Source organism: Heliangelus exortis, chromosome 1, assembly GCF_036169615.1.
Source record: "Heliangelus exortis chromosome 1, bHelExo1.hap1, whole genome shotgun sequence".
Classification (NCBI taxonomy): domain Eukaryota; kingdom Metazoa; phylum Chordata; class Aves; order Apodiformes; family Trochilidae; genus Heliangelus; species Heliangelus exortis.
In genome coordinates, this window is record NC_092422.1 from 169712033 (window position 1) to 169739974 (window position 27942).

Genomic DNA, 27942 nt, shown 5'->3' on the forward strand with positions numbered 1-27942 from the left:
GGAACGGCATAAAAAATTGAGCCTCACTTGCATTTCTCATCTTTTGTTTTTTACACTTTGCTATCAAAATGTATATGTAGGAGTACAGAAAATCTGGAACAGAGATTTTTTACATACCATGTGCCAAGCTGATGTTGAGAAGATTTGGTCAATGGATTATTAGCTAAAATGACTTTAGTTAATTTGCAGCTTTCTCCATTAGTTAATGGGTTGGGTATTTTCAGACGTCTTTATTGTTTGTATCTTTTAGAATTACATACATGTTATATTCTCCCCGAAAAGTCACACATATGGACAAAACTACTTAGAAAAGGTACCCTGATTTCAGATCCCCTTGTGTAAATTACCTTCTTTTCTATTTGGTTAGATTTTAAAAGTCTGGGGATTTTTCATGAACATCTGAGGTGATCCCCTCTTTTTTTCTGGCTCTTATACAAACTCATGTACACCCATGCACAGGAACACTGAGTACCCTGTGCTGCTCTGTGTCTGCTCTTGGGCCTCCCAGTCACTGTGCAGCATCAGCTTCTCTGAGTCCCTGCACCTAGGAGGAAGAACTGTAAGGACAGACCCAGCCATGCACAGCTGGCAGGGATGGGGGGTGCAGCCAGATCAAGGGGTGTCCTGTCCTCCTTGCTTTCCAGAATTGTTTTTTGTGTCTAGAAAGCAGCAGAGCAACAATGAGCTGAGTTTCCAGAGACATAGGTATGTCCTAACCTGGGCATGCTGGAACAGAAGTGAAGAAATTCCAGCTCCCAGTGCAATAATGCCGTGTCAGGAAGGATTTCTGGCAACAGAATTTTCTCCTTCTCAAGTTTCTGTTACTTATCACAAGCTGCAATTTTAAGAAGTTAATCCTTTAGACACAGGTTAAAAGTCAATGTTTACCAAATCTGTAGCTAATGATACACTGAAAAAGCACAGTGACCACAGTACACGGCTGGAAGACAGACAGCAAACTTTGCTTTAGATATGCAGCCAGTTCCAAGGAAGGGATCCTTTGGAAGTTCATTCAGGGTCGCTATTGCTTGTTCTTTATTGTCTTTTTAAGAGACTAAACCACAAAGTTAATATCTAGACTAGAGAAGAAATCATCAGTAGCTTCTAGAGGGATTCTCTAGCAGAGATTAAGAAGTGTGCTGGGAAGAGGGATGGTCACCAGTCTCTGCATTATTAGGGTAGGTATGTAAGCCCTTCAGCTCTACGTATCCTTGACTCTGGAGCTATTTACAAGAATGAGCAAGAGAGATGACTGAGAAACAAAACTAGGCAAGGATCCAGTGATTCTTGGTGACTGCAAGTTCTTCTTGTTACTCAGAAAATGACTGGTACAATTTAAGAAAAGCCCTGTAAGGCTGGTCATAGCAATATAAATAACTGTGGGAGGCTGGAAATTCCTCAGAGTGAAGTCTTCTTCCGTGAGAAGACTTCTGTGATTTTCTCTTCTTGGACAAAGGGTACATGACTAATTCCAAATACTGAAGGATTTGAATATAAAGGATGATTTATATTAGAGTTTAGGCAGTTCAGGGCCTTTTCTCAAATGCATTGTGAACTCTCCAGAGCTACTTCTGTGTAGAATATGGAGCAGAACTCTCAGGTCAGTGCAGGCTGATGGGGCCAGAAGATTTGTATGCCACAGGGAGCAAGGTTGGAAAGCAGAATAAATCAGCAGAATATCATAGTCAGTCTCTGTCTTATCAATGGGAGTTTATACATCTGTGAACATTGGGATTCTCTAGGAGTGCTGATAGGTGTTTACAAATATCTCTTTCCAGTGAAGTTTTAAGAGAATGAATATATTAAAGTAGAGAAAAAAAGATGAAGGTAGCAGCAAATATTATGAAGAGAGCATGTCCTGCTCACACTGAATACAAACTGTTCAGGAAGGAATTTGCATTCCACCTGTGCTTGCTCATAGCTCTCAGACTAACTGGTAGTTAAACCATCTTTGGCACCATACTTTTCTCCTTGAAAATGGCAAGGAAAGTAATTTTGCCTCCTTCCTCTTTTAATGAGAAGATAAACATATTATTTAGGCAGTACAGCACATGTGGGGTCCACCTAAATATCAGTAGGGACAGGAACCCCTGTCCAGGGACAGGTTTGCTCCAGTAGTGCTGCTGTTGGACTTCCAGAACTTCTGTACAGAGAACAGTGCTCCCAGGTGTCCTCATCTGGCAGTTCAAGATGTCTTTCAGCATCTACTGTCTTCCTCAAAGAGCCAGCAAAACCAGCCAGTTCCAGTCTGAATGCTTTCCTTGACAGTGGAGCCAGTGGTGTCATATGTGGGTATCTAGCTGGAAAGAACCAAATTTGGAAAAGTCCCAGAGACTTGGAGGAAATTTTTTCAGAAGACGGTCTTGCCTTCTTAAAGAACTGAATTATCTATTTTGAAGACATCTGTGTGAAACGAAAAGCAAGAATGATTCATTGCTAATTTTATTATAAACTACTAATTTTCCTGAGAAAGGTAGATTTCCTTCTATAAAAATTAACAGCTTTCCTTAACACTTCAAAAATGAAAAGAGAATTATCCTCAGTACTTCCAGATTTGCACTTCAGCCTAATGAGAGATTAAATCTAGATTCTCAGCATATTTTCATACACAACTTTGTGTGTGCTCCTAGCAGCTTGCCAATCCTGCTCAGTTTAGAAGGATCATTTAGATGGATCAAGTTTGCTAAGGCTGTACCATAGGAACTCATCCAAAACAAGGAGGTGGTCCAAACCTCCCTGAACTTCCTGCTAAGACTATTTTCAAACCTTTCTGGAATCAAGGCTGTGACCTGGCAGCTGAGGGGAATAGCAACTATGCATTCGGCAGCAAACTCTCTGAATGTCTCAGGCACAGCTTTACTGCCAACTCCTTTTATGAACTTCAGAGCTATGGTACCTTACAAGAAACAAAACAAAAAAACATATATAGATTCAAAATGCTGAAAGTTAACATTGAAAAAATTGATTTCTTCCTAATCCCATACTACAGTTCCCTGGACACAAAGAACACAGAATGCATCTGCAGCCTTCAGCAGCATCCTCAGACTGTAAAGACCCTTGGTCTGAACTGTGCCAGCTTTGCCTGGAAGGTAGTCCAAGGAGATGGCTTAGAAATGGAGTTGCACTGCTTTTCTGCTCCTGGTTTCTGGAGATCAGCCAGACCTTGGCATACTTGAAAGCAATTAGGGAAAACAAAACAAAACAAAAAGCGGGTCAATGTAACATTGCTGAGAGCCTGGCACAGGACATTTTTCGTCTGAATTAACCTTTCACACCATTTTTTGATAAAGTTGCTGTTGCCCTACTGAGACAGAATAATTTTTTCTCTTCTCTGCAAGGAGAGTCTGGGACCAAATGTTTGCTGAGGCCGTGCCAAAAAAACAAAGAGAAGGGAAAACAAGGATATATTCCTGGAGGGCAAGGTAAGAGTCAAGCTGTGGCATGTTGTCTCGGAAAGGCTTCAAGCAGAAGCTGCTGTAGTGAGGAATAAACCTGGCATACTTTGGAGACAGAGCTGACTCTGTCTGCACTTTGTTCTTTTCTGTCTGTGGCTGCTAAAATGGCATGAGAAAGGCAATGAAGCAGGAGCTTAACTAATTACTGAGTCTCTGCTGGAGAAGCTGCATTAATTCACCTAACCCTGCACCTTCTGTAGTGGAATTCTGCTGCTACCACGTCTGAAAAATGTGAACTGCCAGGAGTGCTCTTCTCTTCCATTAGGAAAGAGGAGGTTATTGATGCAGCTGTATTCAAGGAGGAGGAATGGGGGAGGGAGGTGAGTGAGGCTCTGCTTTCTTGTCCCCAGACACAGTTATGTTGGCAGAAAGAATATCAGCTTCCAAAGTGAGAGCTGAAAGCTAAAGAAGGATAAGAGTGAAAACACAACATTTGCTGTTGAGATTTCTATGACGAAAAACCCCACATATTTTTACAGGTGAAATTGGCATTTTCTAGGTCTCAGATATGGTCTTCCAATGTAGTTATCCAGTTTTCAGTTGTACAATGTAAAATCGGAACATAATGTATTTCATGTTTTGCAGAAAAAAAAGCTGAAAAGCTGGAACACCAGGAAAGAAGCATTTTTAACGTTTCACCACTGGATGGAGACAGCACTCTAAAACTTGTCGGTAGTTACGGGGCTGTATTGAAATCCCTTGTGATAAAGAGATTGAATATATTACTAGAAACTGCAGCAACAAATGGTGGAACACCAGCTACATTTATGGCAGAAAATGTATAGAAGTAAAATCCTTTAGATTTGTGCTTGACCTATTTTTATGGTGAGAAAATAAGAGATTTAGTTTAAAAAAATTAATTCCACTTCTCTCTACATACACACAAAGCTGCAGTGACACAGGCTGGCAAGAAACAAGGGAGGCTTAAGTGAAGCTTTCTAGGATCTTCTTTATCTTTTCCCAGGCCAGGGTGTATTTCTTCTGACAGGAGGATCTTTCAGCTTTGTGGATCTGTCCTTGAGGGTTCAGTGCTGCTGGTAGCAGCTGAGGTTGCCTCAGCAACAGATGTCTCGTTTGCAGTGGGGATGCTGCCCTCACCCAAGGACTGTGGGCAGAAAGGCACTGGGTGGAAAGAAGCAGCAGAAGGAATTCCCAGCAGCTTGAAGGTTGGTGGGAAGAGCTTCAAAGTTTGCTGCAGTTCAGGGGTGAGAGTATAGGTGGGGGAGACCCTGCCCTGTCAGGGTTTGTTTCTCTCCTCACATTTGTTAAGGCATTTTTACACATTTTCCTCTCCCTTTGCACGTGTGTATGTGTAGGTGCATGAGAGAGAGGACAGAAAGGAAAGCCTCTGATGGTTTTTAGCTCAGTCCCCCTGTCATGTGCTGGAGCAGGAAACCCAGCAAGATTTGGACTGGACCCTGCTGCTTTCCAGTCTCATTCTCAGAGATGAGCCTGGGTGTGGCTGGATCCAATCCTCCCAGGTCTGGGTTTCTCAGAGAGGGTGACCTGACTATGACAGCCTGAGGGACAACTCGACTGACATCTACCCATTTATTGGACTAATGACACTCAAGGTCTCTATTTGAATATAAGATATTTTGATTGTTATGTATGCTCAGGCTGTGCAATTATAAAGATTTATTATTTATATAGCAAAAGTCACAATACATGGATGCTCAAGCTGCATATTCTGGGAAAAAATTGTGGTTATTTAATGATTTTAGGAAAGAGAAAGAGAAAGCAAGAGAGCAGGAGCAGAAAAGAGAGATAGATCACAGAAAAATCACGTCTCCTGGATTCAGTGATGGGCCAAACCATGGGGTAGGATTGGTATAAAAGAAACTCCCCAAGCCCACCAAGGCAGCCTTTCATTTTACATTCCTGTCTCCTTTGTTTCATAATGGGTAAGAGTGGTTAAGTTACCATGGCTGAGCAGCCAGAATGGACTTCAGCCCCTTCTGCTCCTCAATCATTTTCATCCTCAGTGTTATCATTATCATGGTATCCTGGACTCAGCCCCTTTTCCTGTCTCCATCCTCTTCAGCAATTCCTTTGGAAATGCCAATGAGGCAGGGGAAGGGGGTTTGCAATGGTGCTGCTCCCTGCAGACCAGTTCTATTGGAGTGCTAAGAGGGTCTGATGGATCTGATTCCTCCAACTGGTCCCTTACACCTTTATATAACAATACCATGCTTTTCCATTACCAGCAATAACATTTTAATTTGTTGGCTGAATTAAAGATGAATTAAATTAATTCAAAGGCAATAATGTTCTTATAAATTTTGTGGATGTACACAGCCAGATAGATTGGAGACTCTTGAAGTGCCCTGGTCAAAGGAAAAGCTGAAGCTTGAGCTCATGTATTAGACAGCCTACTTGGGACAGAGCTCTTATCATTACTTGTTCCCTAGGAGAAGCTTTAATCAGAGTTTGCAGTTAACTACAAGACGAAAAAACACTGGCAACCAGACTTCATCAGTTCAGAGAGCACAGGAATTTTTTCTTAACAGCAACAAACAGAAAAGTTGACTTACTCCATTACCATCTCTCCTCTGCATCCCAGGTCACAAAGCCTGCACAGAGTTTAAAAGCTAAGAATTTTCACAAATAAAAGCAGCAACAAGTAAAATAATGTCCACTGAGGTGGATTTTTCATGCATCTGCTTGTGATATTCAGGAGATGTATTTTCAGACATTGCTTAGTGGTTACCAGAGTGAAGATTTTTTGGGAAAGAGCATGGTGATGGGAGATTGAGAATACGAGTCTGTGACAGCTGATGAGTTATGCCTGTTGCTTTTGTTCCCCAAATACATATATGTTGCATAAATTATATGCTGATTTACATGAAAATATCTTCATTTTGTCTGAGATCATGGTTGCATGTGCAATTGCTTTGCCTGTAACCAAGTCTGATATTCATCTTCAAGGCTGGATCCTTAAAGGTGTTTAGGGGTCCTACTCCTGGGAGAAATTCTCTGCCCAGCTTCACCATCCAGGATTCCAGGGAGAAATCAGGTGCTGAAATGAGAAAGTTCCTCAGTTTGATGAGGAGAGTCCTTAAGTACTACAGAGAAAGGCAGAGGCAATGTTTAGGCATGAGGGGGAGCTGACCTTCTGTGAGTAGGATTTGTTTGCAGTGACAGACAGATGTTTGCAAGTATGTGCCTTGTTATTTACTTATTTGACTACTCAGCTCTTGGATATGTACCCACCTCATCTGGTATTCATATGGCATGCTGCTGGTTGCAGAAACAGGTGAATACAGAAGGTCTGGAAAATTAGCTTTCCCTCACCATGTTGTGGGAGCACTCTGACTTGCAGGAGGCTTAGATTAAAGGTAACCAGACTCAGTTTCTCTACTCACCATCCCTTTTTTCTGTTTCTGAGGAAAGTCCTGATGTGGGAGCTGGTCAGGGAGGGAATATGCTGTTATATAGCCAGTCAGTGTAAAATTATGGGCTGTGGCTTTGGTCATGGGTAATAGACTTTGTTGCAGAGAAGTCCTATGAGCAAAGAAATATGTCAAATATGCCAAAATCTTCTCAAAATGCTTAACATGGGAGCAGAAAGATTTACTGGATGAAATTAAGAAGCTAGATTTAGACGTGAGAAATGGAAGGAGAGGCAGGCCAGGAACATCAGGAGTATGTGCTTATAGTGGTGATGAACACAGATGTGCTGTAGGTACCTGTAGAAAAATTATGTCCAGGACTGGTAGAAGTAGTACCAAAGCTCGAGCTCTGAGCAGTTAATAGCAGCACAGGCTCAGCCCTTGGTGATGGCAAGACATGACCTGCAAAACAGCTGAGAAGCTTGTGGGTCATAGCCATGACAATTAGCATAGATTTGCATATGCAGTATGTCTCATTTTCCTAATCCCCCCTTCCTCCTCCCATATTGCCTCTGTGGTTGTTTTATGGGTATGTGTGACCTGGCCAACTAAACTATCAGTGCCCTCTTGCACCCTGCTTCATGCAGCAGCTTCAGCTCCACAGACACCAGCAGGGTACCACAGAGTGGTCACACATGCTGGTTTTCCATGTGGGCTTTGAGGTGACTGTGGGACAATGTCCTGGCATCTCACTGAGTGTGCACTCCATCCAGCATCACTCCCCAGGTGCCAAAGGCAGGCATGAAGTTTCTCTCAGTTCTCTGCTGATGGATGTCCCTTCAAGCCAGGCAAGCATCAGAAACTTTCACTCTAACATCTGGCTTTGCAGCTGTTTAGCCAGAGCCAAGTAATACTCTGGGCTGGCTGATCAATCTGTGCAGAGGACAACAGGTACAGGTTCTTTGCTAATCTATACTTGTACTGTAGGCAGTAGTACAAGTGCCACATTCAGGCTTATGAAAGCTTCCCTCCTCAAAAAGATCAGAGGCCATGTCTATAAAACAGTGGTATCTTGAAATTCATTGCTCTTTCCCCTGCTATAGAAATGCTAGCAAATGCCTGAGAAGGAATTTGTCACTAGGACCATAATCTCCTAACCTATAATGTGGGATTTCATATCAATTATATCTTGTTCCTCCTCAACTTATGCTTCCTTCAGCCTGGCTCAGATCCATCAGTCATGAAAAACTTCCCAGTCTCACCAAATGACCACTCCACATGATTAATCACTGAGGCCAAGCCATAAAGGGATCTGCCAGATCCATTGGTGTCCCATACATTCCAAGCAGTCTCAGCCAGGCAGCATGCCAGACTGTTTAAAAAGCTTGCTATGACAAACACAAAAATCCCTGATATTAGTGCTAAAGGAAAAAGCAAAACAAAGCAAAACACCAAAAAGGAACAACAAATTTTCACACAGAAAGCAAATCACAGGATTTTTTAGATCCTAGGATGCACTCACACATGTGGACTGATAGAATATCACCTTTGCAGTCAATACTGTAGCATATGAACATCTGCCTGAGCATTCACCAGTTACTACCAGTTATCTTTTCTGTTCATATCATCTGTTAGACCTTGCTATTTATGACCAGTTTTCTTCTCAGTAGTGGGAAGGGAGAGAGGAAGCCCCAGTAATATCTAATAAATTACTGCTTAAAGCATTCCCAGACTGTAGGGGACATCCCACTGATGACATCCAGGGTTTTTAGCTTATTTAAAGGGCCTTCTGCTTTGCCTTGCTCTGGATCTTCAGGTAACTTATTAAGCAATTTTATAATTTCAGCAGTTTTCTGTATGATGAATGATGAAAACATAGGATTGCTGTGCATAGTGTGACCCGTGTGACATGGTGACAGCAGGACAAGGTTCTTGAGAACCTCTGTTATGCAGCAACAGTGAATCTGGATACTCAAAGAGTAAGGTAACTTACTCCTGACTAGATTTTAGAGCCACCCAAAAGCTCAAGTAACAAATGCTGGGTTGATTATGAACCTCCACAGGGAGATAGTCATAGTCCCTTCAATGGGTCGTAGATACTGGGGGCTCTCAAACTACCAAAGTAGTTTTCCTAAACCCACATTTTCTCTAACTTGGAAGCTTTGCAAGAAAATATCACTCCATTTTCTTGGAATTTTGCATTAAAAGTTTACCTTAAAAAAAGCTGATATCAAATTATGATCACAACTATATTCTGGAAAATTTCTGTAAGGAGGCAAGTCACAAGGTTGAAAGCACACAACCCAAAGGAATAGGTGAGATTTTACTTTTTTTTTTCTTCTAGGGTGTCCACTTGCCTCCCTTAAAATAAAGAATTAACAATTAAACCAGGGATAAATCTTGAACTGTACCTGAAGAACAGCATATATATAAAGAATCACAAAGATTATTATAAAGTGTTTCAGTCTTGCTCACAGTATATTCCCAAGCTTTTTCATGAAACTATCAAATGATTTTTTTTTTGTCAAATATGCTTCTACTCAAACAAAAAATGCTAATCACGTATGGTGTTTTCTATCATATCTAAAACTATGCAAGTTCAGGCACATCATGTTGAGCAATGTGGGATTTTTACTGATGCCCTATTTGCTTGCTTTATGTTACATTTCACTGGCTGTGTTTGCCTCCTGCTGTGATGGGGAATGGATGCAAGGAAAACAGCAGCCTGTGCCCTGGTCCAGTGCATGGGAACAGAGCCATCCACAAAGCATCTGCAAAGCATCTGGCCCTGTGATAACACTGATTTTCTGAGACGAATTTCTGTTCAGTGAAGCTGTGTCATTAATAGTGTACTAAGGGAAGAGGTGAGAAGAACAGGGTGTGCTCAGCTCTGGGACTGGCAGAAGAGAGATTAGACTGACCATGACCCTGGCTGTCTTAAAGACCCTCTTTGAGCAGGCTTTCCTGTAATAAGAGGTAGTGACAGCTGCTCTTGGGGTAAACAGTGCAGAGTACTTTAGGAATGCAACAGCTATAGAGCACTCTTTTCTGATTAGGGCCATTAAATAACCCAGCAAGGTTTGCAGCAGCATTATCCTTTCCACTTGTCACTCAAAATTAGGCCAGTTTCACTGCAAAGGAGGAAAAAATGCCTGCTGTGTTACTGACTCATATTCCTGCTGCAGGAAGAGGAATGAAACCACCAAGCTAACCACTCACTCTGCCTCTGCTCAGATGTTTTGGCATTCAAAGAGTCCCAGGCTGATAAGATGATCTTTTCAGAGACAGTGACACCCTCTCCTTTCCTGACTGAGCCCCCTCACTGTGAAGCCCACTCAGGAATGACTCACTGGTTATAAAACTGTTTTTAAGTAATTCTCAACTGACACAAAAGGTAAAGCACTCTATTTTACTAATGTTATAATTAGCCAAAGCCAGGTGGATAATAAGTGGGGAGCTACATACAGAGAATGCAAATAGAGGGGAAGCTTCCTGATGTACCAGACTGACAACAGAAGAAGAATAGGATAGTGCTGTGGGGAATGCTGCTGCTTCTTATCTCACCCTGCTCACTTTTGCACTGTATTTTGCATACTTTAATTTGTGAAATGAATTCCTAAACAAAGACAATAACACAGCCTTTAATTCAGTGATTTTTCTTTACAGAGTAGGAATTAAATTTCCAAACTACAGGTGCTAATTTTGGAAAATTTAAGTACCTCACTGGGGACTGCAATATAAATGAGACTGATAAATTCCCAGGGTCTCTCTGGTTCCAGTTTAAAGGGTAAATACATAAAATCTGCAAACACCAATTTTTCCTATTAGCTCTATTGGGATACCACTGTATAATAAATACTGTAAAAAAATGTCTTCAGACACATGAATGTCTGAACTGTGTGCACATAGATCTATCTACACACATATATATATACATACACACACATTCTGACGTGTACAGAGCATCTTCCTCTCAAGGGCTATTATACTTTAGTGGGTCACAGACACACAGAATGTAATAATTAGGCATGGAAAAATCAATTAGAGAGAGTTCATTCCCTTTGCAGCAAGGGGTTATAAGCCTCAGTGGAGAATGTGCATGTTTTTAAACTGATACCTTAGAATATATCTGAATGGTTTCCCACGTGAAGACGCTGACAGGATTGTTTTATTATTCCTGTGCAGGATGTAATAATACAGTTGGAAGAGCTGTCTACTACCATGGAGCTGACATTAAGAGTGTTTATGTTAAGGTTAACCACTTTTTTTTCAAATTTGAGTGGGGCAAGGTGATGTGTTCAGGCCCAGAGAAGGTTTGGCTTTAGGGTAAGCCTGACCCAAAGGGCAGTGGAGGTCACTCAGCTGCACACCTTGTCCTGAAAAAGACAAGTGAGACCTCAAGGGAGTAATTGCCACACTCCCCCCCCCCCCCCCCTAGAAGCCACACATGGAATTTCCCTCATCAAGACTCTCTAGTGTGTATGATATTTAGCATGAAAATTTTTGTTATGGTAAAGTGGTCTGGCTGGGGTCAGGATGAATGGGCACCCGTGCTCTGGGGTGGCACATGGGGTGCTGGAGTGCCCTGAGCCTCCTGGGGACCCAGCTCCCAGGAGCTCAACTCAACAAGAGAGTCTGAAGAAAGATTTGTCTGAGGACCCTCAGCTTGTAGATACTCAAAAGAAGCTGACAGAAACATGGAAGCAAATGACATAGGGAAGGAAATAAGTGGTATTTCATCTCTCTTGTGTTGCTAGGGGAACCAGAGTCCATTTTTTTTCCTCCTACTGTGGTACTGTGTACAAATAACAATTTCTGCTGCAAGAGTCCAGTGATTTCTTTGCAAAGTTACTTCTAAAGTGGTTTCGTATCCATAATATACATAATTCATGTATGCATTGTGTTTTCCATTAATTTATTCTCCAAAAATTGCTTGAGAAACCTGGCATCAAGTGTAGTATAGGAGCAATGTTTTGTCTAATTTAATATTTATGTAGGAAATTTTTTTTAAGGTTTTGAGATTTCCATATGAAGACTAAATTGTATGTTGTATTATAAATTGAGCCACAGGCAAGCTAATATATGGAATAGTATGGACACAATGAATAGAGGCTACTTTTGATTACTTTTGAAAACCACTGTAAGAAACAACAATTTTTGAAATCATAGATTTAATCTTACTTGACCTAACCCTCACTGCCCAAATACTGAAATGGAAATTACACGGATCAAAATCTGATGAATAGGAGGACATAACCTCACTGTTATGATCATAACTATAAAATAGGGTCTGTAATTAGAAAGGATTGGTTCTGTCAGCATGCTGCTGTCAGGAAATACACATTTGTCCTTACTCTGAAATTGTGTGTCATTTTATTTTAAGTGTATTGTTTGCTTTCAAATTGTCAGTCTGTGCAAAATACATTGCTACACAAATGGTGTAAATTGCACTGTACATCATCTGCAGTAAGATAACTGGTCCCATTTGTATTTTTCAGACACTAGACTGCAAGGGCTGTAGTTGCATGTCTGTAGATGTGTTTGGTGTTTACCTATCTGCAGCTATTAAGTGGGATTCTCAGGAATATTTGTCTGAAATGAAGAGTTAGCTTGTAAAGGAGAAGACCGGACAGAAAACAACTCTCAAACTGGAAAATGTAGATTGCATTCCTTGCACCCCCTCCTGGTGTGTTAACAAAAATTGATTCTATTCTGATTGACTTCATCCTGTGTCTCACGGTGCATTTTATTATCTTTGGTGATCTAAGCCCAAAAGCTGATGGATAGAGTGAGATCTTGTTAGATTAGTTAATGTTAGATTTTCAGTCAATTTATGGATAACTTCACAGGGTCACATCACTGAGGCTGGAAGATCTATCTGGAGATCTCCTAGTGTCCTGGTTTGGGCCAGGATAAAGGTGATTTTTCTAAGTTTCTTGTAGATGGTTGAACTTGCTCATCACAACTTCAGCTAGAGCAGTTTTCCCAGGGAAGTTTTTCAGCTGGGTTTTGAGTAGCTCCAACAATGGAAGGGGCAGAACCTCTCTATACAATCCAGTGTTTGATCACCCTCACATTAAAATTTTTTTGTATGCTTAAATAGTATTTCCTCTATTTAACTTTGTTCCCATTGCCTCTTTATCTGTCACTCGGCACCACCATGGAGGATCTGGGCTCCATTTTCTTTCCTACACGAGGTATTTATACACATGGATGGAATCTCCTCAAGCCTTCTCCAGGCTGAACAGTCCCAGCTCTGTCAGCCTCTTCTGTATGTCAGATACTGTAAGCCCTAGGTCACCTCCTTGTCCCTTTTTTGGGGTGACTCCAGTATATCCATGGCCCTTTTGTGCCAGAGAGCTCAGAGTTGGACTCAGCACTCCAGATGCTTCTCATCAGTGCTGAGCAGAAGGGAAGGATCTCTTCCTTCAGTCTGCTGGCAATGCTTCTCCTAATGCAGCTCCAGATAATGTTGACCTTCTTTGCAAGGATAGTGCTGGTTCATGTTGAACTTTATGACCACCAGGACCCCCAGGTCCTTTTCTGGAAAGCTGCTTTCCAACTGGTTATGTCCCAGTCTGTGCTGCTGCTTGGAGTTCCTGCCCAGGTGCAGGACTTTGAGCTTCATGCTGTTTGCCCTCTTCAAAGGGAAATGGGCTGCCTTCACCCTCCTTTCATGTGGTAAAAATCACAACCAAAATAAAAAACCAAAAAATAAACAGACACCTGAAAATTTATCGTTCCTGATGAAGGAGGATTAAAAAATAAACAAGGAAATTCAAGCCATCTCTTTAGCTGTAATAAGATTTACCATGTGCACTTTCTTGCCTAGTGTTAGACTTCATTGAAGTAAATCCCATTATACTTAACTGTATGGATTACTGAGATTTCTATATGGGACTGGTCACTATTAAACAGCACATTTTGGATACCTTACTTGTATGGTGAATGAAAAAAACCTGAATAAATATTGATTCTTTAACAGGATTTTCCTGTTGTTCATCACTGACCTCAGTCTCTCTTGAGTAAAACAAAAGAAAACCAACAACAAAAAAATTTTTTTTTTTTCAGTGGAAAAGAAGTGGGTAAATGGTTACTACCTACTTTATTTCAAGACCTGGAAAAGAAGACTGAAGAAATAATCCCTGTGGAAAATCAACAAAGTTGATTATTTTGCTGTATCACATTGTCTTAAGATGAGTTAGAAGAGCAGGATAAAGTTGTTAGGTTGAATCACAGGAGATGTCTTGTAAGATATGGTTGGAATCAGTGTAGATGACACACAAGTAGAAGTAGGTTGAATGGTTATTTTCATGTAATAAATATTGGCAGTGCAGCCTATATAATACATTACTGCTGACTTGCACTTCTTTTAGTGGCACTCCCAGAAACTCAGTGGCTTCAATAACACTTTAGATACCATTTCTGAAACATCAAACCCTTCATCTTTGTGTTGAGCTCTTTCAGTTTGACATAACCATTTTTTTGTTACATGTCCTGAGGTTGTAAATCTTTTTTTGGTGTACAGATCAAACTTCACTGAGAACTGGGAGTAGAATTTAGCCCTAGGTATTTTGTACATTTACTCTCATTTTCCATGTTTCGTTTGTAACTATTACTTATAGAATTTTCCTTGATATAGTGCTGGTTTATTTCAAGTGAAAAATCCTACAGCTAAAATCTAAAGGGAAAATGTGCAGAGAGGAGGATGCCTTTATCAGGAAACACTGCTTGTCAAAAATTAAACAAAAAGAAGTGAAATGGAATTACAACAGTGTCCTACCCTGCAACATCATCTTTTATTCAGGCACTAGTGGACACTGAAGAGACTGCTGGCTGAGGAACACATTGTGCCTTAAAATCCTTTTGCCTGGCTGCTTGGAAATTGGATGCAAAGAAAGCAATAGAGACTTAGGAAGACAATGGGAACTGGTGTAAATTGATTTAGCACTGTGGAACTCAGTAAGAAATATAATAAATTGAATATCACCACCCCCCACACACCTCTCAACAGCAGGGATTTCTGTTCAGGAAACTTAAATTAACTCTTCAAGTGACTGCTGTATAAAAGCTGACATGCAGACAGTCATTTTGTATTATCAAAATTCTTTGGTATTTCCATGTGAATCTGTGTTCAGTCAAGTTTATAATACATGCAAAAATCATTATTAGGCTGATATATCTTTAAAGAGTATGGCAACCGCCACCTTCAATTTAAAAGGTAATTTTTAGAAATTTACAACCTAATTTACTTATTTAGGGATGTTCAGAGGGCTGGGTCAGGCCAACAAGTGCACAGTATAGACTTCAGTATCCAGGCAAGGTCAATGCAAAAATGCAGTAAAAATAGAGCAGCTAACATACTGAAAAAATGAACAGAAGGCTTTATGGATGCACATATTTAATACTATGTCTCTAGGAAGAGTAGACATAGAAATCTCAGCACATAATTAAAATTATTATTTAATTGGCACAGCAGAGGCTTTAGGGAATAACTTGCATGACTGCAATATTGATATACAGCAGCATAGCTGGCTCAAGAAGTTTGGGCTGATAAAAGGAAGAAAATCTATTGCTTTACAATTATTAATATATAAAGAGGAAACAGACATAAACACCTCTGAAAGTCTCCTCTAACAATAAAAAGAAGAGAGAATGAAACAACAGTCCTTAGAAGTTTCAGCTGTGCTGATAATTTTAAAGAGGCAGGGTTGGTCCTTTCTTTCAAAAGTAGCATTTCTCCAAGAAGTAAAAGGCAGGAGAGGTTTCCAGATGGGGTGAATGGCCAAGTTTTGAAGTGGGCAGCTTTGAGATAGTATAGGCCAGAGCATCAGAATGGTGAAATAATGTATTTGAATGTTTGATGCCTTCACATTGAATGGGCTTGAAACTTCTTCAAAGAGAAAACAGAAACAACATTGGAACCATTAAATGTTATGTTGTAAACTTAGAGCAAAAGGATGACACTTCAGAATGGCAAACATATTGCCTGTCTTTAAGGGTAGTAAAAAAGGAAAAGGAAATTATAGACAAGTCAGCTCAAGTTTAATGTCTAGAATAGTTACAGAAGAGGTGATCAGACAGCTTGGAAAATAGCTAAATGACAAATAACAGACAAAATAGATCAGGGAAAATATGCCATATCAACTAAATTTCTTTCTATGAAAACAGAGATAGAGAAAAATCAAACTAATTTTAGTTAGCTGGACTTCAGAAGGGGTGCTTTATTTCACAAGCATATGGTAAAGTGGAAACAACTGGAAGAAGGGTGAACAGTATTTAGAATTCAGACATGTTGCCTGAAAAATACCAAAATTGTGACTTGATGTGGCTAAATGCACTAAGTCATGGATAGATCAGTAAGAACAGAAAATGGGGCCTGGGAGGGAAATACTGAGAAAGCTGAGAAGAGATGACAAGATGGTAACACTCCTCAAATACACAGAGGCTACTACAAAGGTACTAAAAGGTAATTAAACTTATCCACATGTGCTAGTATGAAGAAGAGCAGGGGTGGTTTTTAAATGATAGTAAGGGGTTCCTAGCTGTACATCAGGAAAAAAAATAGCTCTCCACATTGGGCACCAATAAATCTGTCCTGGTTATAGATAGTAAGGAGGTGACAGATGCTCTCTATTATTCCCCACCACCCTCCCAGGGGAAAGTGAAGGAAATAATGGAGGGAGATTTTTAAGGCTGGAAAAAAAAAAATAGGGTAGGCTTAATGACGCAATAATAGTGAATTACAAAAAATACAGAGCTCACCCTTCTCAGCTGGCAATTACTTCCCCACTGGAAAAGTCCCACAGTGGACTGGGCAGCAGGCTGGGGATGCCCAAGTCCAGGGTGCCAGTGACAGCTTGCAACAGGAACCCGGCTGGTGAATGATGCTCTTCCCCAGCAAGGAAATGAGGAGCTAGAGCACACAGGTCTCAACCCAGCTAGCACACTAGTCACAGGGCTCTCTTGGGGGCCATTTTATACCTAGCACCCTGGGAAGAAATACTGTGATTGGTACATTTGGGTCACCAGACCCATCCTCTCCTCCCCATAGGCTCAGCTGCTCCCCATTATAACTGATGCATCAACAGGCTGGCAGGTGCTGGGGGTGTTCTGGACAGGTGTTTTCTATTCTGGTCATCTCAAACTGGAACAGTTAGAAACCCTGGATGTTGTTAATCTTGCCTGGACATGCACTAGACAACCTCTGGAGGGCTCTTCCACTTCTCTTTTGTATTGGAGATCAATCATAAACTATTACCAAGTTGGAATTTCATTCTATTCAAGGGCCAATAAAACTTTTGTACGATGTGTAAGTGTTCAGTGTGTTTTAAAAAAGTGTGCAGAGTTCTTTTCTGCATCTTCCATAATTTTAGATAACTGAGCTTCTCTGATTTTTACCTGTAGAAAACTAACAAGAGCACAATAAAACCTGACAGGTATTTAGTATATTTCTAAATATAATTAAATAACTTTCCATGTATTGATACTCGGTCACTTCACCTGGGAAAAAAAATGCTGTAGGTTGTGCTGAAAGGGACACTGTTTTTGAAGGTATAAAGTTCCTGCACGGATGTGTGTGTAATGTAATGGACCTGAAACCTCTCAGTTGGGGCAGCATATTTGTGCCTCTATGATCTAAAGCTTGTGGATGGAGGAGCATGCAGATGGGCTTGGAAAAGGCAGCTGCTCCCCCCAGCTGGTGAGAATATGGGGGAAGAACCTCTGTGTGAGCTGAAGGTGAGGGACACAGAAGGGACTGAACATCATTTCTCAGGGTGTGATTGTATCAAACTACAGAGCTCCGTGGCAGAGATTGGTCTCAGTCTCATTCTGACTGTACCTCTGAGAGGGGTTTAAAGGCTCCCAGGTATGCCTGGTGCCATGGGGCTGCAGGAAGGAAGAAGTCCTGGGACAGCAGCAGCACTGCCAGGGAAGCTGCTTAGGTTGGATAACAGGGTGTTAGTGAGAAGGATGGAGGGAGAAGTTTAGAATGCAGAGCATGGGCTGAGTGACCCAAGCTATCTTTTCTGACATGATCTTCTGTAATATGCTGAGTAGCAATAAAAATAACCAGCCAGTAACACTTTGCAGGTACTCTCTGTGGTCAGGATTCTCCTCTGAGAGCTGCCAACTTTGATTGACTCCATTCCTCCTGAATATTCTGAACTCCCAGCAGTGTTTGTTTGTTCCAGGTAGGTCAGATAGCAGAATTTGTTGTAAAAGGTTTTACTGTAGGAGAAGAACCTAAAAGCAGATGACATTTGCTTTAGGTCAATAAATACAGCTTTTTTTTTTTTTCAGAGCTAATTTTTCTCAGTGTAGGGTATCATAAGATTCCTTCAGAGGATAAAAAAAGAAAATGTTCCAATTTTATTTTCCATAGAAGTAATTTATACAGGTCTTACCTATATTTTAAAGTATCATAGCACTATGGATAATAGATATGCTTGCTATGTTTTAATGATAGTGAATAGGGTAATACCTGGAGTCAAAGTGCTTCTATTTCAATTAGCATCATATTATTATGACTTTCATTAAGTTATGTCTGAACAAAATTTTTATCCCTGTCTTTGTTCTCTATGTATATTTTTGTAGTTGTATATTAAACTGAGCAAATAATTTCAGAAAGAAATGATTATTCTAGTGACTAGGATAAAGGAAATAAAATGAGACTGAGATAAGTGGAAATAAAATGCAGGGGTGGCAGCCATGTCTCACTAATCGAGACAGAATGATTTATTTTGTTCCTTTGGATCTTGTGATTTATCTTATTTAGCTGCCACCTTTAGCTGCCATTGCAAATATTAGGCTTCTGTGATGACCTTCTGTGATAAACATCCTTTGAACATCTTTGCCTGAATCTCTGCATCAAAACACCTGAACATCTGCTGCAGTTGATGAAATAAAATTAAGTCCAATTCCATTTCATTTCCTGCCTTGTCTAACTCATCAGCTTTGCCAGAGCCAAGGCTTAGCAAAATTCAGAGCAGCTGGGTGTATTTCAGGCCCCTGTTGTCTGTCACTCCAGTCATTTATTTTGTGCCCTTACTTAATTTTAAAGGCCTTCAATCTCATGGGTTTTTTTTGGTGCAAAACTAAAAACATGGATAAAGAAGTGCTTCACACATTCTGCCTGAAAAGAAACATTTGGCTTGGTACTGTGGTCCAGTTTATTCAGCTGCATAAGGAGGTGCAGGCAGTAGATAAAATTAAAACTGTTCTTGAGGTTTCTTACTGTCATGTCAAGGATGAAATGAAGTGCCTATTAAGGTTGAGAGAGTGTTGCAAGATTGAAGCTGGCAGGCTCTGGGTCTGCTGGGTACAGGCACCCTCCCTGGGTGCAGGAAGGAGGGAGAGGGATGCCCTGTTCCCTGTGCCAGCCTCGCATCTCCTTGCTCTTTGCTTCTCATGCTGACCCTTGGCCCCTAAAATTGGGTGAAGACAAACCTGCAGCAGGGTGGCAGTGAGCTCGTCACCAACCACTGGCTTGATTTTTTCAGCCCTGAGTGCAGAGTCCTGGCTGATGCTGTGATGGTTCACATATCCCCTCAGGTCTGCTTCTCCTACAGCTCATTAGGCACTCGTCAGTATTTTGTATGGACTGAGATTCATGCTGCTGAATGCACCTGCAGTTTGTAACATGCTCATTTTTTTTTTTTTTTTTTTTTTTTTTTAAAGGTCAGCTCTGTAAAAGGTATTCATGTCATTTCACTGACTTGTGTAGATACCTTAAAATTCACTAGTTCACAGCTTGTGAGGTATTTCTCCAGAGCATGATACAAGTTCATAAAATGGCCAAGACCAGAAATAGAACTGCTTGGAGTATTTAACCCAAAGAGATTTCAAACCTTTGTAAAAAAAGCTGACTATCTGTAATTTCTTGCTTGGAAAGTATTTGTATGGAAAGCTGCAAAAGCTTTTGGTAAAAGCTGATATTTTCCAAGGCAAGAAGCTGCACCTTAACCCCTTTTTAAAAAGAATTTGTTTATTAAAAAAATCCGGTTTTCCTTTAATATTGTCAGAATAGAGATTTTTTTCACTCTAGAAGAAAAAATTGCTAATTTCTTGACAGATTTCTTCAAAATAAGAGCCTGCTCTCCAGTCAGTATAACGTGAAATTATTATAAGTATACGTCCTGGTAAGGAATTAAATCCCCACAAAACTCATTTGCTTCTTGAAATTATGGTTTCAGGAAATATTTTTTTTTAATTAAAAAGGACCCTTTATTTCCTTTTGGTCAAGGAACAGTCTAGGAATGCTGTTTTGATCCTACAATATCTTTAAAATGATGCAAGTCAATGGGTCCTCATTGTGCCACCTTCTAGCTGGTATGGTAGAATTTCTTTTCTTGTTTGGAAAAATTAGGAAAAAGAAAGAAAAGAATTTTTCTGAAAGAAAAGCAGAAGACTTCAAAACCAAGAACAACATGAGAACACGTTTAATTTATTTAGCAAATAGACTATCTTGGAAAGAAAGGGCAAAAGCAGAAAGGTAATAAGATACCAATACCTCTGAAAGAGAGAAAGACAGTGATCAAGCTATTGGTGGCATTACTGGAGAGAGGGATCATATTATGTGCAGTACAGCTCTGCTGAGTCCTGTTTTTGCAGCCAGAAGAGTTATGATTTTTAGCTCTTGTGCTCATTTTTTAGAAGGCATTTTCTGGGTTTTCCCTAAGCTACAGGACTGAGGATTAGAGATAGAATGATTATTCTGTGAAAAATGTTCATCCACTGGCAACTGCCTAATCCTTTATAGATTGCCTGGGTGAGTTCATTCTGCTGTGAAGTGTTTGCTTAGTTTCACTGACATAATTACCCTGAGAGCATCTGATGTGCTGCCTGAAGAATATAGCATGCCTGGGTGTGCAAGAGCAAGTCTGCAGGATATTTAGACTGGTACTTTGGGTTTGCTTATGGAAATCAAAATCAAGGCAGAGGCATACAGCAGTTATACATCCATTGTCCTGAAGCCTCTGCCAGCAACAGGCATGACCTGGGGGCTGTAATAGTCTCCCTGTGCAAAATGAAATCAGATCTTTTCATGAGGTTTAAGAGAGCCATTGTACTGAGTTTGCACACTGAGAGCTGCAGGGCTGAAGTATGGTCCTTGTGGTTTAATGGGATGGCATTTCAGCAGGGTGCCTCTGCTTGACAAGTTGTCAGACAGGAGATGTTTTTTCCATGCACAAACCTGATTTTTCTTCAGGAAGCTCAGTATCAGTCAATCATAAAATAGGAGCAGGCCCTGGCCCTTGGTTGTTATGCTGTTCTGATCTGTCTTCTCTTTTTTTATTTTCCAAAGGACAGACAACGTCATCCATGAAGAGGTCAGGTAATGCTGGCGAAAGATGGCGACCATGGTTAGAGGGCAGGGCTTCTCTGTAATTCTGAGACATTTTTATATTTAATGTTAATGAAGAGTGATCCATCAGCAGATGGAACTATAACTAATAGCTGCTCTGCTGTTTGAGTTAATTATTTCAAGCTGACACATCTGTGGCCATGCAAGGTAGTTTTTATTTACCGTGTAGTTTGGTTAGAATTAGGTATTAATTGCCACAAAATGTGAGGAATTAGAAACAAATTTTATGGGGATTAAGTTTAAGTTTATCAAAGACCTACAGATCTTGAAGAGGTCTTTGGCACCTTTAAATCACCTGATCTCAGAGGGCTGTGGGTGCCCTCAGAGCTCTCTGGTTACAGGCATGTGTCAGGGGCAATTATCTATCAGCTCTTCTTTTACCAGCAAATTGCTGTGGGAGAATAAGTATGGGAGAGAAAGGTTTAAAGCTGTGGCACTGTGAAATATGAGCTACAACATTTCTTCACTGCCCATGCAGCATCTCTCTCCTCCTCTACAAGGCAAAGTAAAATGTGCTGGGATACATCTGCCCCTATCAGCTTGGCACTTTAGTATCTGAATGGAGAATATCAGCATCCCTGGGTGTGGCACTGTCTGGCTCAGATGTTGATCCAAGTGTGTATGGGTGTAGATGAATATGAACCTGTTATTTCCTTAGAATGCAGCATATCAGATACCACAGGCTTCATTCTGGTAATTTGCCCCAGTTGCAAAGGACTTTACTGATCAAAACAAAAGCTCAGAGGACACCTCCCTGGCTCTTTCTCAGACATACGAGTACTAAACATAGTGCACACCTAATTTTTCATCCCCAGACTCTCTGTATGGACTGAAATGTCTACAGACAGAGGGGATGTATCCTTTAAGTTCCCCATGTGGAAGGTGGTACCTCTGACAATCCCCTTCCATGGGGCAAATTCCCCTGAAAATCCCAGAAGACCAAACATATCAGTGGAGCCACTATTTTGCTCTAGTGTGGCATCTCCCATGACTTGGACTTTGAAGTGTCCTGGAATATGAATCTGGAACTGGGCTTACAAACTGTGGCTTTGTGTGGTGGCCTAGTGATCTCTTGAAGAAAGACTAAAAGGACAAAAAAGGACAATAATGGGATGAAGCATGAAGAAAAGGTATGACAAAACCAGCTACAAGAAAATTTCCCACTCATTAGTTGAGGCCTGTTCTCTATGTTTATAGTTTTTCCAGATGTGTACTGGAAGTGTGGTCTTCAGGGAAGATTAAGCAGAAATTGGACTTGGCATATTATGCAAGAACCAGGCTGTCAAACATGTTTGCATTGGAACTTTGGTACAAAGCTGAATACTTTACTGTCTCTGAGTGTATCAGGGCCATGTGGGATGTCACATGTGCCCACCACAGTGTCTCATCTGGGATTTGATTCATGGGCAGGGATTGATGAAGCTGGGAATACTCTACAGGGGTGGATGACACTAGGAAATTTATGGACTCAGCTCCTGAGTGGCTGAGCTGAACCAAGCCCAGGAAGAACAATTACCAAGCAGATCAAGAAGCATTTTCAGAGTGATGCCATTGGCTTGTGGCCATCTGCCTCATCAGCTCAGGATGATTCAACTGCTATTCACTGGGAAAACATGGCATGAAAAAGGCTATCAGTTGTGTAGACACACTGGGCTTGGCTTCTCATTTCCACTAGTGCAGTAAAATTCTCAGGCAGGATTATATGTAGAATATACATCAAAAAATAAAGGCAATATGGATGGAGTAGGTGCATCAGTTCTGCTCACAGTTGGGACCTGCAGTGAGCTCTGACCTCTGACACTTTTACACCAACACACTTTCCATAGGGAAAATACCACCAGGTGATACTGCTTTGCAAAATAAGTGATGACACTGTGGAAGCTCATGAGACTGGTGTGATAACTCAAACTGCTCAATAGATGGAGGGACTGAACTAAATCACAATTTCTCACAGAATAATATTTGTGACTATTATGACTGAAGGCTTCAACAGAGAAACTGATGCTTTGTTGGACAGGAAAGAAATATATTAAAAAAAAAAGCAGTATTGGCTGTAGATGTTCCCAGGTATAGAGACATTTAGGCTGCTGGGTAACATAGGTTTTCCTATGTGAAGCATTTACATGGTATTCCCTTGGCACATTATGTCCTCTCACATGACAAGTCCAACATGGTTGAATGGAACAGCACATCAAAGTCTACAGAGTTGTATTTTTGGGCATCTTAAAGTGGATTTGTTGCAAGACAGAATATTTCAGTCTTTAGAAGTCCTGCCATATGGCAGAATGAATCTGTTTATCTCAACATAACTTCTAACACCGTGGATGAGATTATTTTTAACTAGAATTATTTGGTCTGTATTACTTCAGTAGTGATTTACAACTCTTTCAAAGAGAAAAAGAAAAGACCACAGAGTAAAAAGTTACTCCAGAGATTAGAAAACTCAAATTAAAATCCTTAGAAAGATTCTGTAATATTAATATCCAGTTTCTTTGCAGAAATCACTTGGACAAATTAATATGTATGAAATATTGAAGGACATTTTTTTTTCTTTTTTTCTTCTCTTAATAACCATTTACTTGTTATTTTATGATCCCCTTTAAAGTTTCTGGCAACCTTCATATGCAGCACTGAGTTTTCTTGAGTGCTTTACCTAATTAGTTTGCAGAGGACTGACAGCTGACATGACTTCCATTAATCAGTTCTGATCCTCTACATTACATTTTCTTTTACCTTGCGTATTAATTCAGTGCTGAGGGGCTGTCAGGAAGTGGTTGAGAATCCCTCTGGGACTGTACATTTGCTTGAAACTGAAGTGTAGGAAGATAATAAATCATGTGAATTGCTGGCACTTCTACCCCTTTGTCATTAGACTTTCAGAGCAATTAAAACCTGACAGTTCAGCCACGCTGATTCACTTGTTTTGCTTGAAAATGAAATGCAAAGATTGGTTTATATTAAACAGAATCTTTGTTTTTCTGGGTTTTCAGATGCATTTGTAAACAACTATTTCCCCTGCTTCATACATTGTTTTCTATGCCATGATAATTATTTTTAAATATATGAATTTTGATTTTTAAATTATTTTTTAAGAATAAGTAGGAGATTTGATCAACTATAGAAAGAAAATAATATTATTACTAGCTACCATCAGTGAGAATTTAGCACGTTCTCTTAGTTTCATAATATATAGTCAGAAAGATTATATTAAAATATTTTTGTTTGTGGGTAGAATTTCCCATATAGCTTGACTAAATATTGAAGAAGAATATTTACATAGCATTTTGGCACATACAGTTGTTTCATAATAGTAAGGTGAGCATCCAAAAAGTGCCTTATGTGCTCTTTTAGGAAGAAGTTGTGTGTACAAGGTAAAAAAGAGCTCAAGACAACCCAAACCTTTTAGTGTTTCATAATCTAACATTTCGACTAGAAAAAAACCCATAAATCTTTATGATTTAGAGGACAAGATGATTGAAATTATTAAGCCTTGCATGATAACTTAATTGCTAACTAACCAAATTAGGTACTTACAGTTGAAATACCAAAAAAGAATCTTTAAGAAACATCCAGCAAGTTTAACATTTAATATAAATTTAAGGACTCACTGAAAAGTCAGCTGCAATGCAAACTGAACCAAATATGGAAATTACTTGCATTTGATTGTTAAGAATTTGTCAGTTGCAGAAAGCTTTCATGAAGTATCCATTGCATCTATAAATATTTTATATGCATCTGAATTGCTAAGAGTTTATGGGAAAATAGGAATTAGTTCGTTCTTGTGCAGTGCATAAAAATGTCCTTATGCAATAATATACAAATAGAATGTAATGGAACAATACCTCTTTTGGAGATATATTATCAGATAATGAACAGTGTGCTTGTAAAGTGTAACAGATGATTAACAACTAAGTTTACTAATTCAATCAGATACTGGGTGAGGATATGTTTGTGCAGGCTCTGCCACTTTCCCAGGAGTAACCAGTTCATCATTATGTCAGTGATGTATTTGCTCTGGGTTCATTTGGGTATTTGAGTAAGCTCATGGCCATGAGCAGCTCTGGAAATTCTGCCATTGGCAGGGTTAAGCCTTAACCTGAGTGAGGCTGAGTCTTTCAAAAAGTTACTTCTACAGCTTGGAAGACTGAAAAAAAAGAATTTATTCTTTCTATTTGCATGCTCCTTTGTATGCACAGTGGTTTTGACAGGAGAATTTGAATATTTTTAAAAATTTCATAACCACTGTGGTAAAGAAAGGGTAGAACTATCCTGTGAGATTTATCTTGAAACTAATATGTAGTATTGGTTGCAAATTTGCAATCTCCAGTGACTCAGAATAAAGCTTTTTGTTCTCTCCTCAGGCTGAGACATTTCTCAAATCAGATAGCTAAATGTGGGAGCAGCTCCCACACATAGCCAGAGAGATCTTGCTACAACAGAGCATCTGAGGACTTAAATTTATGTACTTTTTGGAAATGGATACCTTAGTGCAAATAATTGGTATAGAAATGAATTTATAGCATTGCAGGATTAAAGACAAACAAGTGCAATTTAGACTTAGCTGTGATCTTTCTGTGGGGAGAGAGCGGCTGCAGTGGAAGCCTGGATCGACAACATATCAGTTTTTTGAAGAAAAACATAAACATTAAGATGTCAATGTTTTTGATCAGATTAATGGATGTGTTAAATATGTAATTGGAAAGTTTCAGCAACATTTGTTTCAGTCATTTCTGGAACTTCAAAACAAAATTTCAGCTTGTTAATAAATTGTTAGCGATAATTCCAACCACCACAGAAGGTTTTTAATTCAAATCAATGGAATTGTTTTGTATGGCTAAGCAGCCAAACATGTACTCTTCAAGCTGATAATACAGAGCTGAGCTGTGGTGCCCAGAAAGAACTCTGTTGACTTCATGGGAACTTTCTGTGGTAGGATCTCAACTGTAGAATCAGGAGCTGATCAAGTGAAACAGCATCCCCAGGGATGCTAAAAACATGAGATGGACATGAACCAACTGGGTGTGCTTGCAGTCCAAAAGGCCAATCAGATCCTGGGCTGCATCAAAAGAAGTGTGGCCAGCAGATTGAGAGCAGTGGTTCTACCTCTTTAGTCTGCTCTAGTAGTGGTAGTATTTGCTGTACTCACCTGGAGCACTGCATCCAGCTCTGGAGATCTCAATACAGGAAGGTCATGGATTTGATGGAGTGGATCCAGAGAAAGGCTCTGAAAATGATCAGGGGGCTGGAAAACCTCTCCTGTGAAGCCAGGCTGAGGGAGCTGGGTTTGTTAAGCCTGGAGAAAAGAAGGCTCTGGGGAGACCTAATAGTGACCTTCCAGTGTCTGAAGAAGGCTCACAGGAAGGCTGGAGATGGGCTGTTTGCAAGGGCCTGTGGTGATAGGATGAGGGGCAATGGTTTTAAATAGATTTAGATTGGATGTTAGGAAAAAGTTCTCTTCCATGAGGGTAGGTGGAAAAATGGAACAGGTTGCACAGGGAGGTATTGAGGCCTCATTCCTGGAGATATTCAAGGTGAGGCTTGATGAGGCTCTGAGCAACCTGATCTTGCTGAGGGTGTCCCTGCTTACTGCAGGGGGGTTGGACTGGATGACCTTTAGAGGACCCTTCCAAACCAAATTATTTTATGATTCTCTGGTTCTGTGATCTCAGACAGCAAAAACTGAAATGCACAAATGCCCTGCATAAAGAAAGAGTTATGGTGTTTATTTTCCCCTCAATGTCTGTTCTAATTTTTACTTTTATGAGTGGTTATGTTATCTACTTTTTTATTTTCCATTTTATGTCTTTGAATTGCATACTCTGAGTGTGACATCTCATTGAAATTGTAATCATTTATAGAAACATTTGGTGATTTGATGACATTTAGTGGCACTGAATTATGTCTGAACATTTAGCAATGTAGATTTCCTAAAATTTCCTAAAATAAAATAGAAATTCCTACAGTTATTTTCCTTTTAAACATCTACATTACTGACTGTGTTAATTTTCATAAGATCATTCCTACTGTACTTAGGAAATCTGGATCCTGGAAGAAAGATCCTTTGATCAAACCTGATTAAACTTTTCTGTCAACTTTTTCAGCCTACAGAAGATAATTCTGAATGCCTGGAGACACTGAACTCTCTTCAAAAGCTTTCAGAACATAATTTGATTCAGTCAAAGCCACCTCCATAATTCTCTACAAAAATAAAGAAAACTCCAAAGTGCTTGAAGAGGAGTGAAGTTTAATGTTGCTACAGAGTAAGCTGGGGAGGTGTAGGCAAGATATGTTTCCTAAAGTATTGTAAAGAACAGAAGGGTTCTTCCACAGAACTAAAATATCATTCATTTTGAAGAGTCAAATTGCAAAATGATGTCTGAGAGGTTTTTTTTCCTATGTACACTCAAGATTTTTAGTCTAGCTGGTCATCTGGGATGGGTATGTCAAAGATTTTGAGATTTTCTTAAACACTGACTGTTTCTTAAATACATGCATGTTCTGTAAGTTTCCAGACTGATGATGCTTCTTTTATTAGCACTTTACGTACTCAAAGATGATCACTCCAGGGCAGAGTCTAAAGAAAGGACTGGGAACAGGAGAATACTATTTCTTATGCTCATTTAACCTGTGACAACTCTGAGGACCATGAGCAAGGGTGATATACGGGAGGTCTGTGTGTAAATGATATAGATAAGCACATTTTGGAACATGTGATGTGAGGAATCATGTTCTAGAACCTAAAAATATTTTATCACATTAAAATGGCCAGCAGGTTTATCTATCTGCT

The 27942-nt window shown here is 40.0% G+C and overlaps 1 long non-coding RNA gene across 1 annotated transcript; it reads left to right on the forward strand.

Moving 5' to 3' along the window:
* The first annotated feature begins 920 nt into the window (after nucleotides 1-920).
* Nucleotides 921-27666, forward strand: LOC139791417 (uncharacterized). The gene is made up of 5 exons (XR_011723917.1): nucleotides 921-1178; nucleotides 9973-10181; nucleotides 10454-10574; nucleotides 17882-17982; nucleotides 27257-27666. It is a non-coding gene; the product is annotated as an uncharacterized lncRNA (long non-coding RNA).
* The last annotated feature ends 276 nt before the right edge of the window (nucleotides 27667-27942 follow it).